This window comes from Crotalus tigris, unplaced genomic scaffold (genome assembly GCF_016545835.1).
Source record: "Crotalus tigris isolate CLP2741 ecotype Arizona unplaced genomic scaffold, ASM1654583v1 scf7180000024456.194487, whole genome shotgun sequence".
Lineage (NCBI taxonomy): Eukaryota > Metazoa > Chordata > Lepidosauria > Squamata > Viperidae > Crotalus > Crotalus tigris.
Window position 1 is genome coordinate 59,186 of NW_024100625.1, and position 19,443 is coordinate 78,628.

At 36.6% G+C, this 19,443-nt stretch overlaps 1 long non-coding RNA gene across 4 annotated transcripts in view; it reads left to right on the forward strand.

Annotated features, from left to right (window-relative positions):
- Window positions 1-19,443, forward strand: part of LOC120303075 — a 158,647-nt gene that overhangs the window by 32,599 nt on the left and 106,605 nt on the right. For all 4 annotated transcript variants that reach the window (XR_005555346.1, XR_005555344.1, XR_005555345.1 and 1 more), the window contains one exon: window positions 19,107-19,169. This is a non-coding gene — a long non-coding RNA (uncharacterized LOC120303075). The remainder of the gene's footprint in view (window positions 1-19,106; window positions 19,170-19,443) is intronic.

Consider the following 19,443-nt stretch of genomic DNA (forward strand, 5'->3'; position numbering starts at 1 on the left):
ACTGAGTTGCTGGTCTCAAGGTGGACTACCTGTAATTGGTACACACTGTACACATCATCTGAAATTATAGAAGCAGCACTTTTGATGATAAATTAGTATTGTAGTATGGGCTCACAATCTGTGGTTATATTCACACAGCATACTGAATACAGACCTTCTATATTTTAACTAGTATGTCATGTGAACCTAGAGAACTTGGGTGAACATGGTTCAGTTAACCATCAACAAGTACGTCATATGAACACAGTAATTGAGAGGCAAATTAGCAAATGCTTCCTTTGGTACAAATAGGAAATAATTCCAGGCATTTGGTCTATCATAACTGATAGAAGTTTCATTGCAGTGTATTTAAGAAGCACTACCCAGTTCTCTGTGCTTACATACCTAGACTATTGCTGTTCCAAGAAATGGAATGATATCATCTTTTGTTCTATCATCTTTAATCATTTTTTTAAAATTATCTCTCAGTCTAAATCTAGTTTTTCTCTTTACTAAGAGCTTTCACATTTGGCCATTAGTACCACTGTGACCTTTTGTCTGCCTCTTTCCCTGCCATGATGTTCAGATACTTCTTATCTCTTTCTGTGTTCTTCCTCCAAGTGATTGCAATTTACTATAACTTAAATATACTGCTAGCCCCCACCTGTATCTCATTCTGAATCCCCGCTTTAAAGTTTTATCATATTTTTCACTTAATCTCAACCCCACTCTCTTAAACTCAATCCCATTGTTGGGGTCTTTAAAACCTGACTCTGTTGCTAGGCCTGGGATTAATGTGTTTGTGAGGTCGCTGTTGTGTTCTTATTGTTATGGTTGGTTTTGGTGCAGGCTGTCATACTTGGGTTTTTTATGTTTTTAACTTTTATTATTTTATTTATTCAGTTTGCGTGCAACCCATCTTAACAAGTGACTCTGGATGACAAACAAATTTAAATGAAGTGAAAACAATTACAATAGCAGAAAAAATAAAATACATATCAGCCAAGAAAATATATCCCATAATCACTAATACAATCAAGAAGCAGGTTCCCGCGCACACTTGGAGCCGCCGGCCCAGGGCCAGGTCTTTAGAGCCTCACAAAAGGCAAGCTGGCTGAGATCATCCTGATCTCCTAAGAGAGATGAGGTGCCGCTGTGGTTTATTGTAAAATGGACAGTACAAATTGGAATAAAACTCCCTACCTAGTGGAAACCTTTGGCAAGTTACTAACTTTTGAATTTGCATAAATTATTGTGCATATTTTCGTGTGTGTGTGTGTGTGTCAACAGAACTAAAATGGATGTGCCTATACACATAATAAACTAGAAAATACTAGATATTTGGGACTTCAACTTCTGTCCGCCCAAGCTGCAGATCAGTGGCAAAGAATACTTTTAGTCACAGGCAACTGGTTTATATAACTCCTGGTACATAGAAGTGGTTTTTAGGGGGAAAAAAACCTCTATTTATATAATAAATAATAAAGCTGAAGTGATTTGCAGTGTTTATTCTATCTAAAATTTAGATGCATACAACACCGTGCATAAAGTTTGGAACTCTATTTGTATGACTAATTAACAATACATACATGGAAAAGGTTTCTTAGAAATGACAATTTAGCTTTGGGGGGATAATTGTAGGTCTGGAAAATATTGAGAACACTATTGACTATGACTTGAATCAGCTTAAACAAACACTTCAATATAAATATCTTTATATTTTATTTGGTTAGCAACCCATGAAATAGTATACATATGTTTTGCCTGTGAAAAAGTAAACTTTGAAAGCTTAATGATAGTAAATGACTTCTTGCTCTTAGCTTATACACAAATTTTGCAATATTTTCAGTGGTGGGATTTAGCTGGTTCGCACCAGTTCTGCAGAACCGATACCTATTTTTTTGTTGAGTTCAGTGAACCAGTTATGATAAATCTGTGGCCACACACCACATGGCACATTGTGCTGCTACCGCCGCTCACAGCAGGCCTTCACGTTGTTCTTCATGCCGATCGCACTGGTGTCATCACTCATTGCAAAAGGCCATGCAGCGCATCATGCCAATTGTGCTGCTGCTGCTACTCGCAGCATGACACCGCGTGGCTCTTCATATCGATCATGCCAGTGCCAATTGGCATGACCAGTGGCATTGGCACAATCGGCGCAATGCACCACACGGCCACCTGCCACAAGCCTCGTCATGCCAATCGTTGTGACCAATGGCACCAGCGTGATTGGTGCAATGCACCGCGCAGCCTTCTGCCGTGAATGATGGCACTGGCGCGATCGGTGCAACGAACCGTGCGGCAACCAGGATCCCACTCCTACAGTGGAAAGATGGTTAAGGATAAATGACACAGCCGATGATGCTTGGATAAAAGCGAAGAATATTCTTAAGTGAGGATGCCAATCAAGAAGCAATATGGAAATATCTTAAATAATAGTTTTATTGTTTTTTCTCTGTTTTTTGTTTTTTGTTATTGTTTTTTGACAGGTATTATATAATATTTTTCATTAATATTTTAAAACTTTTTTATAATCAGGTTTTGTGTACCTCTTTTATTGTACTTATTTAAGTATTAAATGCATGAAATAATAACTACCTTTCAGTATATCATTTTTTATACTTAAACCAGTCATTAAGGCAGAGAACCAGTTGTTAAATTATTTGAATTCCATCACTGAATATTTTAGTTTGAATCTGGAACTTAAAGGACCAGTAACTTCAAAAATCCTGTTCAGCCTTAGGAATCTACACATTTACATTTCTTTTAGTTTTTGGCTAAATGCCATTGCAGAAAACTATAGGTGTGCACGTATGAATGTATTATCATGACTTTTTAAGTGGAACGGAATAGAAGTTTCATTTCACCAAAATTTTGCAAATGACCAAAGCCTAGGTTCCAGAAAAGTGTTGGATTTTAAGAGGAATATGTAGTTTTAGGGGATTCTACTGTGTCCTAGATGAGGGACATTAGTATATTAGTATTAAATAATTGGCCTTTTCTGATCTGCTGCAACTTTCCAGGAGTGTTGGCACTATAACTCTCAGAATTTCTAATTCGCATGACCAACCAGGTTCTAAAGACTGATATAGATTGTGATATGATATGTGATAGATACATGCCAGTTGCCAATCATCTGAATTCTGATCACATGACCATGGGGATGCTGCAACGGTTGTAAGTGTGAAAAACAGTCATAAGTTACTTTTTTCAGTGCCATTGTGACTTTGAACAGTCACTAAATGAATGGTTTGTAAGGTAAGGACTACCTGTAATTTTCACAGTATGAAAAAACTGAATATACTGAAACTAGAGAGGAAAAGGTTGCATCTTGTTTGGAAGAAAACCAATAATTTTAAGCAAAGGTTGTGTAGTCCTTACCTAGTTTAAAAATGTATAATGAAACTAGTGTTTCTAAGACAATTTCTGGTAATTTCCGAGTTAGGATACATATCTTAACATTTATAGTTTAAAATATGTTTTAGCTCATCTATAAATGTTTCACTATAATACACGAAATGTTATTTGATTACTGCTTTGCAAGCAATGGTTCTCTTTGTGAAAATTACATTTAATTTATTCTAATTTGATTTCTAGAGTCTCTAGTTTAGAAATTTTGTATAAGATAGGTAGCCCTTTTATTTTAACAAAACAGTACTTAGTGAGCAAGCAGATTTTTGATAATTGAGGAGACTAGTTTAAAATCTTTTCTGTCACATTAAAAACAATTAAATCAATCTCTTCGTGGATACAACTACAGGTAGTCCTTGCTTACCAATCACAATAAGGATTGGCAACTCTATTGCTAAGTGTTATCATCATTAAGCAAGACATCATGCCTAGTGATAGCAGTTCTGACTGTTCCTGTTGCCATTCTTAAGCATATCCTTCCTGGCTGTTAGGTGAAGATCCAGCATTCCCAGCTTGGCCCCTCACAGCTCTGAGCCTCAATTCATCCAAGGTAATACATCTACTTCAAGTACCCCTGCCTGTCTCTCTCCCTCCCATGTCTGCCTTTTTGGTTGTTTTGAACTGTCAAGGGTTGACAGTGGTGGTGTTGTCAGCATTGTTGGGGCTGAAATAGAGGCCCAAGGCCTTCAGCAGCCTAAACCCATCACTGCTACCCCTGGGCCTCTTCTTCAGCCCCAGCGTCACTTCTGTTGCCACCACTTAAAGGAGTACTGTCTCAAGTCCCGTGCTGTCATGGTGTAAAGCCCCATCACCTCGGCACTAGCCACCCGCTCTGCCAAGCCCCAGCACTATGGCATGAAGTACCATCTGCTCCAGCACCATGCTCCGGTTGCAGATGTTCCAAACCATGGTGTGAAGCTCCAGCAGTACCAATCTCTCTATCCTGCATTCTGGTATGCCTGCTGCCCCATGAACTGCTGCTCCCAACTGACTTTCGGCTTCCACTTTTCCTGAGGTATACCTGGCCTGGCATTTGGTGAGGTAACTTCTGGCCACATGAGGCCTTCTTCCCAAAGCTATGCATAGATTTCCTGGACTTCTTGAGGCTACAGCTGCCTCATGAAGGGCCAGGCTGAGTCTACCTGATGACCACTGAAAAGAAGAAGATGGTGAAGATCAGTTGAGGGCAGCAGAGTAAGCAGAGTGCAAGGGTGGAAGTACAGGGTAGAGTGCAAGATGGAAGAGACAGTGGAATGCAGGTGGTGAGAGTGCAGGGCAGGGGTGGTGAAAAGGAGGGTGGTTGTGGAAGCAAAGGGCAGGGTGGCTAAAAGGGCAGAGAGATAGGCAGGTGAAGGGAATTGAACCATACCCTCTGGTCATAAATGCAGCAGGGTTGCCAAGTGTCTGAATTTTGAGTACTTGATTATGGGGCATTGCAACAGCCATAACTTCAAAGAGCAGCCCTAATTACTATTCATTTCAACTGTTTTCTTGGACATTATGCCACTCCACATTTCAGAATGTTGTTTAGATAGGTGGTGTTCCTTATAAATACTAATCAGGTCTGGTTCTACTTAACTTTTTGTTTTAATAAACTTAATGTTACCAGTTGCTGTAACAGTATAGTTAATCTATATATGGATGAAATATAAAATAGAGAACACCTTGTACGGAATATGGTATAATTAAAATGTGTAAAAATAGTCAAATTAAAAGTAAGGGTTGGCTATAGCACTTAAATGCTTTTAGAAATAGCAAAATATATTGACATGATGTGAAAGCATAACCTTCTGATTTCTTTGTTCCTTAATACATTTTATTTTAATAAATTCTTCCTGTCCCTTAAACAACATAAGTAATTACTTTTGGAATATGGTGCTATAGCTTTTGGAAAAAATGTATCTGGAATAATTATTTCACCCATATGTAATGCTCTTTGATGAATAGACCTTATAAAATTTCTCACCTCTTTGTTTTAAACGTTCAGATATGCACCAGGTAGGCACAGTAATTAGAGTAATTAGAATGAGAGGGAACTACTGCTTGAATTGCAAGTAGACTGAGCTGATAAAGCAACAGGATGCTTTACTATCTTGATGCAAGATGCAAATATTAATCAAGACCAATTTTAGGATCTATGAAGGGAATTGAAATGACTGCTTTTGCTCTGGAAGATTGCAGTGAATATGTCATCCAGACAGGTAGTTGCGTAAGACTGTTTGTGCTGCATCCACCCACATGGAATTATGTCTGTGAGTGAACATAAGGATTTATATTCTCTGCAGTGGTCTGTTCTCCTCACATCTAGTACTTAAACATAGTTTCTGCATTAGGATGTGTTACAAAAGACTATTACAAAAGAGTGCCCAGGCTACATAAAATTACATGCCCTTTAACTTGACATGAATTAACTCTTCATTTTCCAGGCACACTGTTCTCAAATTTCTGATTTATAAAAGCAGGAATAAAGAATGTATCTCTGTTAGTGTGAAATATAACTAAACTAGAGCAAGTAAATACCTATCAAGAAGAATGAGGGAGGGAGGGAGGGAGGGAGGGAGGGAAGGAAGGAAGGAAGGAAGGAAGGAAGGAAGGAAGGGAAAGGAAAGGAAAGGAAAGGAAAGGAAAGGAAAGGAAGGAAGAAGGGGAAGGAGTAGAGGAAGAGGCTAGGTCCACATTTTTACTTGAATTTCACTGGGTTTTAATATTACTTCACTGTAAACAGCTACTTATTGCTAGCATATTCTGATTCTACCTGAGTCTAGCAATCTGTGTATGATTCTGATTTAGAGTTGTTGTCAGACTCCAACCCTCTCAAATAGCAGTAGTTCCACAGTGTTTTACAGCACTGAGTGGTTTACAATGTCAGCATAATTGCCCCCAACAATCTGGGTCCTCATTTTATCGACTTCAGAAGGATGGAAGGCTGAGTCAACCTTGAGCTGGTCAGGATCAAACTTTTGGCTGTCAGCAGAGTTAGCCTGCAATACTGCATTCTAACCACTGTGCCACCATGGCTCCTTGTCAAGCCTTATCAAGGGCAACCCTGAACAATAACTATTTATTTATTTGATTTCTGTAGTCGCTTATCTCAACAAGTGACCAACTTAGTTGAACTTTACAAATTTAATTACAATTTACCTAATAACTGTTAAAATATGCAGTTTACTTTGTATCCACATCCCCGGGTTGTCCTATGTATTCAAAAGGCCAAAATTCAAAAATATATATCTACATCTGTGCATTATTATTACATAATAAAATTTGTGACTGAATTACAATGGTGGCAGGAAGCTGCTATAGTTCTCAATGGTTAATCAGGTATCCTTTGTTGAATTTGATCTACCCTCTCAATATCACTTCTTCAACATGGCTATTAATCTTATTTGCATCTACACCAGATTGGGTGATTTCTTGACCTGGCAGTAGGAAATTATTTTATACAAAGAAGTATAACATCGAATGTTCTTGTTTTGACATAGACTTTGGTTAGTAAGAAGAGTGCATCAAAAAACAAAAATGAAACTCAGAATTAGAAATACATTTAGTTTACTAAATCTCCATGGGAGCTATTAATTTGTTATCTTTGTTAGTGATAACTATCTGCTTAACTTTTTACAGCAAATAAAACATTTAAAAATAATTTAATTAATTTAATTTTAAGTCTATATAGAACAGGGGAACCAAAAGGGACATGAAAAGGATCTTTCTAAACTGGAAACAAACTGACATTCAGGCAAAATTATAGAGTAAGAAAATATGTGCTAAAAATTATAAGATTTATCCCATGTAAGATATTAAAAAAAAACAAATGGTTCTTGTTTATCTGTCAAAATAATTAGTTTCGAAGTGCCATTTTAACTCTGAGAAAGAGTAAACTGACATAGATTCAAAGTATCAAAGGAAATAAATTTTATCTTAAAAAGAGGGTCTTCTAAGCACATGCACATAGGACCCTTTTACCCCCTGGATTAATGTATTGGAGGGTGTTCTAACCCAGCACTTCAACTGAAAGTTTGCCAAATTACAGCATCTCTTTAAAATCTTCACAGGCCTACAGTTTATCAGTTCTTGGGATAAAGTCTTCAGCCAAACCAAATCATTTTAATTTTTTTACTTTAGCAGTTATTTTAATAATCCTTCCATTTGTCCCTCACTGGATGGCAAGAAAATCTGCATAAAACAAAAAAAATATTATTTTGAGTGAATAGTTGTTTTTAAAGAAATAAGCCCAATTAGACAATGAGGTCTCCCAGGCTAACTTTAACTTAATTAGAAATGACTCACTTTTTTTTTAATGAGTGGAAAGGAAGATTAGCTTTTTCTGCAAATCAGTCCCAGCACTGGAAAATGTCACCCGCTTCCTAGCAGCATATTTCTGTTTTGTTTTGTTTTGTTTTTTATGGGAAAAAGCTTCAGGTCATGTGCAAATATATTGGGGCTGCTGCTAGAGTTGATTTATAAGGCTGTGTTTTTCTCCATCTGGAGGTGGAGACAAAAACTAAAGGATGTCCTTCAACTGGAATATAGCTGAGTTTTCCCTCTTGCCTTAGGTTATAGCCCCTTCTGGAAAAGAAGCTGAAGTGCTTCTTGTTTCTATTTAGAAACAAGGATTATGCCTTCCTAAAACAGGGCCAGGTAACATTTTTGTAGCTGAATGCTGCACTTTTTGACATTATTTTCATTAATAGACCTGGAAGGAAGGAAGGCAGATTTTCTTCTTTTTGTCCTATATTTCAATGTCATGGATAGATTTGCATTTTAAAAAACGAAAAAGGAATCTATTTTCCTTTTTAGAAACCTCCTAAAATTGGGAAGAAGACTGAGGCATCTAAGAGGTAAAAAGAAAGTGGAGGGACAAGGAAACCCACTAGTTACTTGTGTCCTAAGAATTGTGTACTCTTTCATTGAAACATGCATCCGGCAGCATCTTGAGGGCTGCAGTTTCCAACATGTCACAAATATCTACAGAATCAGAAAATAACTTATGATGTGACTCTTGAGAAATGCCTTTGGAAAACAAACAGTGTTTTAAAAAGAAGTAATTTAGAAAGCCTGGTAGGCTTTCAAAGTTTGGACTAGATGGTTTATTAAAGAAACCCAAATCTATTCTTAGTTCATGCAGATGCAAATGTGTTACCAGTGTGCCAGTATATGGTGGAGATATGGAAAACAAAGTCTTTAGGGATCTATTTATTAGATGAAACCCATTCACTGATGTTCATCTCACACTTGTCAGGAAGCTGTGACTCCTCTGCTTCACATAAAAATAGCTGCATATTAAAAATGTTTATAAACTTCTGTAGGTGTCAAAAAGCTGTGACAAACTTCAGCAAGCCTGGTGCTAGTACATATCCAGCATGCTGTTGACAGCACTGAACTTTTATTATTGCCTTATGTGACTTTATGGTTTTATTATATCTGTACAAGTTATAGGTATGAGAAGATTAAAGAAAACTGAACGCTATTCAGCCTAGAACACATGAAGCACATGTACTGAGCTTATTTTTGGTGCAATTTTTTAGTAAAGAATAAACAGGGCAACTTCACTTATTGGGGATCAGAATAAAATTTTTATGGCGCTCATGTTTCCTACAGGGTGACTGGGCAGTTTGTAAAATAAGTAAAAAAATAGTTAAAATATTAAAACAACATGAAATTATTATTTTTTTTTTTAAACTTTTTTTTTTATTAAAAAGTTTTATAAATTTTACAGAAAATAAAAAACAATACAAAAACAAAAAACAACATATACAAATAAAAAACAAACATTACCCAACAAAACCCCCCTTCCCCCACCCCTACCCAAACCCCCCCTTCCCCCCCCAGGGCCTCCCAGAGCAGAATATAGGCTTAATTAAAAAAAAGTTAAAAAAATTTATATTTATAAAAAAAGAGAATATAAAATAGAAAATATATATATAGAGAGAGTTAAAAATTATGAAAAAACTATATAGTATTTTTTTATATCAAATTTAAATTGTATGAATTTTATCCATTTATCCCAAACAGCAAGAAATTTCTCTTGCGTTTGTCCCTTTAAGAAAGCCGAAATCTTTGCCATTTCCGCCAAATGAGACACTTTAAGAAACCATTCCTGCAATGTAGGCAAAGATTCCTTCTTCCAATATTGTCCTACTAACAGCCTCGCAGCTGTAATCAAATTTAACATCAATATAACCTCCTTTGTATCACAATCAATAACTATACCTAACAAAAATAATTGTGGAGTAAATTTTACCCTCCTTTTAAAAATTCTCTGGATATTCCACCATATCTTAATCCAGAATGCTTTTATCTCTCTGCACGACCACCAAATATGATAATAAGTAGCGTCCATACAACCACATCTCCAACATTTAGGTTGTAAGTCAGGGTACATAAAAGACATTTTTTGTGGATCAAGGTGCCATCTATAAAACATTTTATAAAAATTCTCCCTTAAGTTCTGTGCTTGTGTAAATTTGACATTTCTCACCCAAATAGTTTCCCAGGTGTCCAATGGAACTGGCTCACCAAAATTCTGCGCCCATCTAATCATACAATCTTTAATTAGTTCCGTTTCTGAATCCAATTCAACTAAAACCCCATAAATCCTCTTAATGTGGGTTTGTCTTTGATCCTTCACTTGCTTAATAAGATTTTCATCTTCTCTGAGAAAACCCACCTTACAGTCCATCTTCCATCTATCTGATAATTGCCTATATTGGAACCAAGAATAAATAATATTTTCTTGTGCTAACTCTTCCCGTGATTTTAACTGCCAGTTTTGTCCATCCCATTTAAGTAACTGTCTATAAGACACCATATCCATTTTAACCCCTCTTTTTATTCCTTCTATTGCATGCCAAGGTATAGCCCATAATGGTACTTTGAAATCACTTTTATAATATTTTCTCCAAATCCTAAGTAAAGAAGTTCTTAAGATATGAGATTTAAAAGCCCAATCCATTTTTTTATTAAATATTAAATAGGCATGCCACCCAAAAAGTAGATTCCATCCCTCTAAGTGGAGTATATCAGAATTTGTCAAATTTACCCAGTCACTAACTAATGTTAAAACCACCGCATCATAATATAATTTCAAATTCGGCACCTTGAGTCCTCCCCTCTCACGGAAATCTTGCATAATTTTAAACTTAACCCTTGGCTTTTTCCCTGCCCAAATAAATTTATTAAGGCCTTTCTGCCACTCAGTTAAATTGATCTCATTCTTCAAAATCGGTATCATTTGGAACAAAAAGAGAAACTTGGGTAGAATATTCATTTTTATCACTGCAATTCTTCCCATGAGGGATAATTGCAACTTTTCCCAATTCTTCAAGTCTCTCTGTACCCTAACCCACAACCTTTCATAATTATTTTTAAATAATTTTGCATTAGAAACAGATAACATCACCCCCAAATATTTTACCTTATTAACAATTTCAAACCCGTCAAATTAACCAAAGTCTGCTTCTCCCGACTAGTCATATTTTTAGGTAGAATTTTAGTCTTATTAACATTAATCTTAAAACCCGAAACCAAACCATAATTATGAATCAACTGTAATAATTTTACTACAGAATAAGTAGGTTGCGACAAAGTGATGACCAAGTCATCCGCAAAAGCTCTTAACTTATACTCTTTTTTATTAACTTCTATTCCTTTAATTTCCTGCGACTCTCGAATTTTGATCAACAGTATTTCCAGTGTTAAGACAAACAGCAACGGTGATAGTGGGCAACCCTGTCTAGTACCTTTCTCTATTGTAAAAACCTCTGACAAGCCTCCATTAACGATAAGTTGTGCCGTTTGTTTTTGATATATTACCATAAGAGCTTGCAATATCTTTTCACCAAAATTCATCTCTTCCATTACTCTTAACATAAAATGCCAATTCAATTGATCAAAGGCTTTTTCAGCATCTAAAAATATCAGCCCTGCAGGAACTTGGTTGTTTTTATCTAAATATTCTAATAAATTAATAATTTGTCTGACATTATTTTTCATGTACCTTCCAGTTATGAACCCAGATTGATCTTTATGCACAAGGTGGTGCACAACCCTCATAAGCCTATTTACTAAGATTTTTACAAATATCTTATAATCCACATTTAAAAGAGATATAGGCCTATAATTCTTTGGTAAAGTAAGATCTTGATCTTCCTTTGGAATCAATGATATAAAAGCAGTACGCCATGAGGGAGGAATCTCTTGACCCTGTAAAATGCCATTAAAAAGATCACCTAATGGTTGAGTCATCTCCTCCAATAAGGCTTTATAATAAACAGCTGTTAACCCATCCGTACCCGGTGCTTTCCCTGGTTTCAATTGTTGAATTGCTAGCGAAATTTCCTCCTTAGTAATTAAACCATTAACTTCATGTTTCTGATCCTCTGTCAATTTAGGGAAACTAACCTCGCTTAGGTATTTATTTATCTCTAAAATTTGCACATTAGTAGATTTATATAATTTTTGATAATAATCCAAAAAAGATTTCTTAATCAGTTCCTTCTGAGAAACTAATTTACCCTTGTAATTTATTTTATCTATTGTTCTCTGTCTCTGTTTCTTTCTCAATTGATAAGCCAACCATCTCCCTGGCTTGTTAGCATTACAGAATGTGTTTTGTTTCATAAACAATAAATTGGTTGCAGCTTGATCTGCTAACAACATATTAAATTGTGTTCTTAACAACTTTAAGGATTCTTTAATACTTTCATCAGAAGGATTTAAAATCAAAGACTTTTCTTTTAATTTAATTTCATCTTCCAATTCTTTACGTTTCTGAATCTGTTTTTGCTTATGACAGTTATTCATTTTTATCAAAATCCCACGCATAAATGCTTTCCCTGCATCCCATACCATTGACATTGAAGTCCCCTTATACATATTCAAAGCAAAATAATCCTTTAAACACTCCTTTAGTTTCTGAACATTTTTTTCTTGTCTAAATAAATTCTCATTCACCCTCCAGGATCTTCTCTCCTCTTTTTCTTGAGTCAACTCCATCCAGACTGGACTATGATCCGTCAAAGACCTAGGGAAAATCTTGACATTCTTTACTCTATTATATAAGTCCGTTGTAATCAAGAAGAAGTCAATTCTTGAGAAGGATTGGTGTCTATCTGAAAAGAAGGTAAAGTCTTTCTCCTCTTGATTACATTCCCGCCAATAGTCCCGTAATTCCCAGTCCTCTTTCATATCAAAAAAGGCTTTAGGTAATTTTGCCTGCTTAAGAAGAGGAGAGGAACCTTTTTTGTCCCTTTGTACATCTAAGACACCGTTCCAATCCCCCATTAGTACCACGGATCTGTAGTCCAGCAGATTTATTTTTTCATGTAAGAGTCTGTAAAATTGTTCCTGTTGCTGATTTGGTGCATATAGTCCCACTATAAGTACTTTCTTACCATATAAGCCCAATTCAACCATCACATATCTCCCTTGGGGGTCAGACTCCACCAGACAAACTGGTAGATTTTGCTTAACATAGATAACAACTCCCCCCTTCTTCCCGGGAGCAGAAGATACGAAGTGAGATCCCAACGGGCATTAACTAAATATTTCTGATCCTTAAGTAAAATATGAGTTTCCTGTAAGCAAATAACATCATTATTACGTTGCTTCAAATAATAAAAGATTTTTTTCCTTTTCTGAGGAGAATTCAATCCATTAACATTCCAGGTCAAAAACTTTGCCATCTCCCTTGGCCCGCAGCCTGGAGAAGACACCTTGGAGATCTGAAATTGCAACATGTGTTGCATGACTCTTGGGTCTTGCTCCTCCCACCGGCGGTGATACATTTCCAGGAGAAATCTCTTTGGCCTCTTTCTTACGTTGCTCCTTCTCTTTACGTTTATAAGCTGCACGAGTCATTCTCTGCTCTTTAACCTCCGTCTGGCGTTGCCATTCAGCTTGCAGCATCCCAGCAGAAACCAAACCTAAAGACTCAGACTGCTGCTCCGCCTCTTTGCCACTCAAGGATTTCTGAACAGGTAAAGTTGAGCCTGCACCTAGGACTGAAGTATAGAATTCTCTAGCTTTATCAACCGTATTCAATCTATAACGTGTCCCCGCATGGCTCAAAACAATACCCATCGGGATTTCCCATCTAAATGGCATCGATCTAGCTTTAAGCTCATTAGCTAAGAAAGCAAAATCTTTCCTGCTTCTTAAAATTTTTGATGGGATTTCCTTTAGTATGATGACATCTTGGGCAGCTATCTGAAATCTTTTATTATAAAAGGCTTGTATGATCTCATTACGCAGAGACTTCTTCGTAAAATAAATCACCACATCTCTAGGCAAATTCTTCTGCTTAGCAATCCAAGAGTTAAGCCTGTACACTTTTTCAACTTCTCTGCGTAATTCTCCTTTGTCCATATCCAAAACCACAGCCAAATCAGTAAGGACCACCTCCATCAGATCTTGATTCATATCTTCCTTGAGGCCTCTAATCCTCAAGGCATATTCCATCTGCCTATACTGAAACATCAGAATATCTTCTTGTGAAGTCTCCACCTTCCTTTCCACATCTTGAATTTTATCATCAAAGGAGTCAACTTTATCTTCAACTTCCTCGAGTCTTGCATCCAGCTTAACCACCACTGTAGCCAAACCTGAGACTGCTGCAAGTATATCTTGTCGCAAAATATTATTGTTATTTTCCAATTGATCCTTTATCCCACTTATCTCTTCTTTGAAGTCAGATTTAATTTCTGATTTAAGCTGTGTAGTAAATTGCTTCATTTCCTCTCTCATTTGAGCTACAGCCTCTCCCATTATACCTCTAGCCTCTTGTGCTGAAAGTCCAGGCAAAGGAGGGGAGGGTGGTGGCTGTGCCGGTGGTGCGTGTTTAAGTTGTTGTTGTGGTTGTGCAGTAGAAGTTATAGGGGAGGAAATCACCTTGGATGTTGTAGAAGGCGGCTGTCTCTTTGAAGCCATTTTAAATGACACAGTTCTCACTTCCCTTTCCCCCCCAAAAAAAAGAGATGAGGGGGAAAGAGAGAAAATTTTACTTTTAAAAGAGGCAGCAGAAACACTATAATCCTTAAAAATCCAGAGAAAAAAGACCAAGAAAAAAAAATCAAAAAAGAGGATTCAATACCAAAAACAAAAGTAAAGTCCAGTCCTTAAAAGGAGAAAGTGAAACAAAAGACAAGGGAAAAAAAACTCCGTCACTTTCAAAACGCCATCTTAATTCCTTCTCCACAGTAATAAAAAAAAAGGAGAAATAATCAGAACTAAATAAAAAAAAATAAACACCTAAATTATATAAGAAAAAATCCTTTAAACTGCTCTGTCCGTTTTTTAAGAATTACTCACCAACTCTCTATAAGCACGGAGATAGAAGCGGCAGTTTCTTTTGCTTCCTAGGAAGCAAAAACAGCTGGGAGGCGGAGACAGCAAGAGCTCCGAGGGAACACTCCTTTCACCCCCTCTAGAATTAAATCCAGAGAGGGTTCAGGGGTTCTACCTCTACTCTTGCACTCTCTGTCCCTTCCCTTTGCCCGGGAAAGGAATTCCGAGCCGCGGGCCAGCTGGTGCGCGCTGCGCTCCGCGGCTCTGACACTTTCCCAGCTGGACGGCTAGAGGATAGCCGCCATCGCTGTCGCTCCGTACCAGAAGCCCCCCAACATGAAATTATAACATTATTAAGAAGTATATTGAAACTGAACTAAGAGAGCTAGGAGCTGGGTGTGATAGAGATGAGAGGATTCTTACCCCATCAGCTGCCTCCACTGCTGAGTGCCTCCCTTGGAGTTGGCAAAGCCAGGTGATACTCTTCCAGAAGACCAAAAGGGAGTGGGCAGTTCTCACCTCCGGAGGTAGAATGTTCCACAGGGATGGGGCTGCAATGGAAAGGGCTTTTCTCCTTGATTCCACCTGCTTCGATTCCTTAGCAGATGGGATCTGTGTACTCCTAGATCCACTTTCCACCAAACACATACACAAAAAACCTCAAATATGAGCATGGAATTGGCAAATTAGTGTTAGGAGCCTCTTAATTAACATGACCTGATAAGTGCCCAAATAATGCATCCCTTAACCAATCTGCCATGGTTAATGAAAATGGAGTGAATGGGAACATATTTAAAGAACTAGTTGTCTTCTGCTCTCAATATTAATAAATAAAAGTTAACTGGATTATTGAATTAAGTGCAGTTTATTTGAGATCACCGCCTAAATCTTCCAGGAGAAAACTAGGCAGGGATCATGGGGCCAAAAGTGGCAACCAAAGTGAGGTAAGGCAATTTTGTGAATCAGCTGAATTGGTATTGGTGTTTGGTATTGGATTTTGTTTTAATAATTCCTTTCAGTGTACCATGAAAGTTTTTTTTTCTGGACATCCTGCACTATTCATAGTAAACTTAATTCAAGTATTTGTGTGACATTAAATCCAAGTTTTCACTAAATCATTGATGCACTCAACTCACTGATTTGTCAACTGTGTTGAAAATAGATTATAAAAATTGATCACCAATGATATACGGATTCAATTCAGAACCTGCTTAATATTTTTGCAGCTGGTATACCAACTGCTATAAAGGCCAATTATATTAGTAGGACAATATTGGAAGAAGGAATCTTTGCCTATTTTACAAGAGTGGTTTTATAAAGTTTCTTACTTGGCGGAAATGGCAAAGATTTCGGCTTTCTTAAAGGAGCAATCTCAAGAGAAATTTTTTGTTATATGGGAAAAATGGATAAATTTTATACAATATAATTTGGATATGGAAAAATATCATTTAGCTTTTTTATAGTTTGTATAGATTGTTTTCTCTTTTCTTTTCCCGTTTTTTGTTTTCTTTCCTCTTTTTTTTCTTTCTTTTATTTTTTTATCTTTTTTTCTTTTTCTTTTTCTTTCTCTCTCTCTTTCCTCTCTTTTTTAATTCTTTTTTAAGTACTTCTTTTTTTAATGTTTATGTTATGTATATTTTATTATTAATTATTTTATAAGTTGTAAAAGGTTTTTTAAAATTTTAAATAAGCCTATATTCAGTTCTGGGAAGTTTGGGGAGGGGGGAGGGGGGTGGGTTTGGGAGGGATTGGGTGAGGGTTGATTTGTAAAACTTTAAAAAAAATTTCAATAAAAAAAAAGGCCAATTATACTGGAATCAGCCATCAATGGGTAGATAGAGATAAATTTCATTTAAGCATAATTCAAAAGAAACAATAAAAAGACTGGAAGGAAACTGGCAGGGAAAAGCACCAAACAATCAAGCAGAAAGCAGTAACCATGGAACCATAAAGAAGGAAAATACATCTCCACCCAAACTCTCAGGACTAACTATTACACATAAGCAGCTAGCAAATCTCACATTCCATCCAACTCATATTACCTAGTTGAGTAATGAAATGGTTGAATTTTTAAGCAAATAATCTACTCAGAGCAGACCAAGAACTCCATAGTTCAATCCTGAGGTTTGGGGTACCATGGAGTCGATATATGTGTTTCAAAAACAGTTTGTTTAGCTTCTGGGCAGAGGGAAGTCCCAAGCAAGTGATGAAATGGGCTTATTTGGAAAATAGATCAATCACAGTCCATATTGCAGTGTTTCCCTTGCTCTCAGGTAATTCTACTATAAAATCCATAGCTCTTTCCTCCCAAGGCTGAGAGGGTTCGGCGACTTGTTGCAACAACCCAGGGGGTTTTCCAAGATGCCTCTTCATGGCAGCACAAGTGGCACAACTCTTAACATAACTCTCAATGTCTTTCTTCATTCCTGGCCACCAAAATTATCTCTGCACCAGATGCAATGCCCCACTTGCTTAGCGTCGTGACTCGGTTTCAATGCTCAGACTCAGATCTACAATAGAGAAGAATGGTGTAGTATAAAGGATTTAAAAATATAATGTATAAAGATCAGTAAAACATGGTTGACAGATACTGTAGCTACACCTAAGTTACTTTTGAAATCTTTGACCATATTAGTCTTTTCCCTGTCTTACAGTGAAAGTATCACAAATACTATTATTTAGAGATCTGTGATGACTCTCGTGCTTCCAGCAAACTATTTTATAGAGAATTATTAAGCATAATCCTTCAGATATGTTTAGCCTTATGTTTCAGCAGTCAAACTCACAGTATGCATGTGGGGAAAATTCAAATAATGTATATAGTTCAGAACTGCTGAAATAAGAGTCATCATCTTGGTACTATTATACGAATGACAAAAGATTCATTTTTTTAAAAAAAAAGAACAGGTTGAAGTATCTACAGCAGTTCTAATGGTCAAGGATTGTGGGCAGTGGTTAGTCCTTGTTTCTCATTAAGAAAGGCAGGATCAAAGCTGGGAAAAATGTTATGGGTGCAAGCTGATTTTTCTGCTAAGGCAGGAAAATGAATAGCTCACAACAGTACACTTTTAACTCTGTATGGCTAACCACTGAGAATAACACCTCAGAGAAAGTGTTGGGATCCATATACTCCCGGTGGGTAACATTGGAAGACTTCCAACACTTAATCCCTCTCTTAAAATCATAGCCGTACTGTATCATTTTTCTTAAATGCCTTGAAAGAAACAGGGCAGGTTAGCAATCATCATAAGAAAAACAGTTCTTGCATGCTTTGAGATCTATTAAAATAAAAGTGGCCCTTTATATTTTAAATAAAACCATTGTTTTAATACCAGTTAAACTTGGTAAATAGGAACACCATTCCTTAGCTGTAATTAGCTTAACCTCTCTGACATAAAAAAGGGGCATAGAATCTTGTCAGTGCTGAGTATTGAGAAGTTTGAAAGTCCATGTGGGATGCATTTAGAAGGTTGATGAGAAATCTTGGTTTAATTTTAACTATGTAACTTTGGTTTCCATGCAATTATTCCTGAATGAGACCTATTACTACAAATTGAGCTTTTCCCAATTTAATTTTGTTTTTAATAGTACATACTCAGTGGCCAATGATTGTGGTAAAGCGCACTATAGAGTAACCAGAAACATAAAAATTGTTATTTATTATTTATACCTTTTTGGTATTTTTTTCTACTGTGCATTTCAAAAAAAATCTAGAAAAATTATAGAGTTCACTCTGATAAAATACATGACTCTTTTAGATTGTGTGTGTGTGTGTTTGAATACTGTACGTAGCTTAATACTAATTAAAACAAACCAATTATGGCAAAGTTTATGGGGTGGTTGTAGATACCTCCAGAGTGTTCAACCTGCTGCTCTTGAGTTATCAGAAATCATACTTAAATTAGGATTCTGAAATCTTTAGGGTTTACTTGTGTTGCAGATGTCTCCATTCTCTGATCTTGGACATAATGAGTCCCTATGGACTATAAGACAATTTATCCTTTATCTTTCCTGTGGGATGAGGATAGAAAAAGGACTCTAAGAAAATTGTTGTGTCTATCATGGCATCTTTCTCATTTTTTTGTTCCCTTATTGGAAAAGGGTGGCTTACAATAGGAACATTTTTTTCTCTTCTGGCTTTTTTTTTCAGTTTAATTATGAAATTTAAAAGCTGCCTAGTTGATGGAAGAAAAGGAACTTTATTGTTTAGCAGGATGGCAGGGTTTTTTGGTTGTTGTTTTGTTTGGTGGAAGTTCACAAATATATTGGGATATGTAACACATTAAAAAATTTCTTCAACTACATCTTGAGAATAGCAAAACTAACATATAAGTACAGTATGAACCAACCTATCTGAGTCAATATGGAAGCCCATCTATTTCTGGCTCCTTTGTAATCTTCTCACAATTGTCTTCTGTTTGCATGCACAGACTGCAGACAGCCAGGACCAACTTATGAAGCAGCCACATGAAGCTGAAGAAACGCAGTTACAGGTAGTTCTCAACTTACAACCATTTGTTTAATTCGTTAACCATTCGTTCAAGTCACAATGGCACTGAAAACAGGGGGCTTATGACCATTTTTCATACTTATAACCGTTGCAGCATCCCCAAGGTCACATGGTCAAAATTTAAGAACTTGACAACTGATTCATACTTACGATGGCTGAAGTGTCCCAGGGTGATGTGATTACCCTTTGCAACCTTCTGACAGGCTAAGTCAATGGGGAAGCCAGATTCACTTAACAACCGTGTTACTAACTTAACA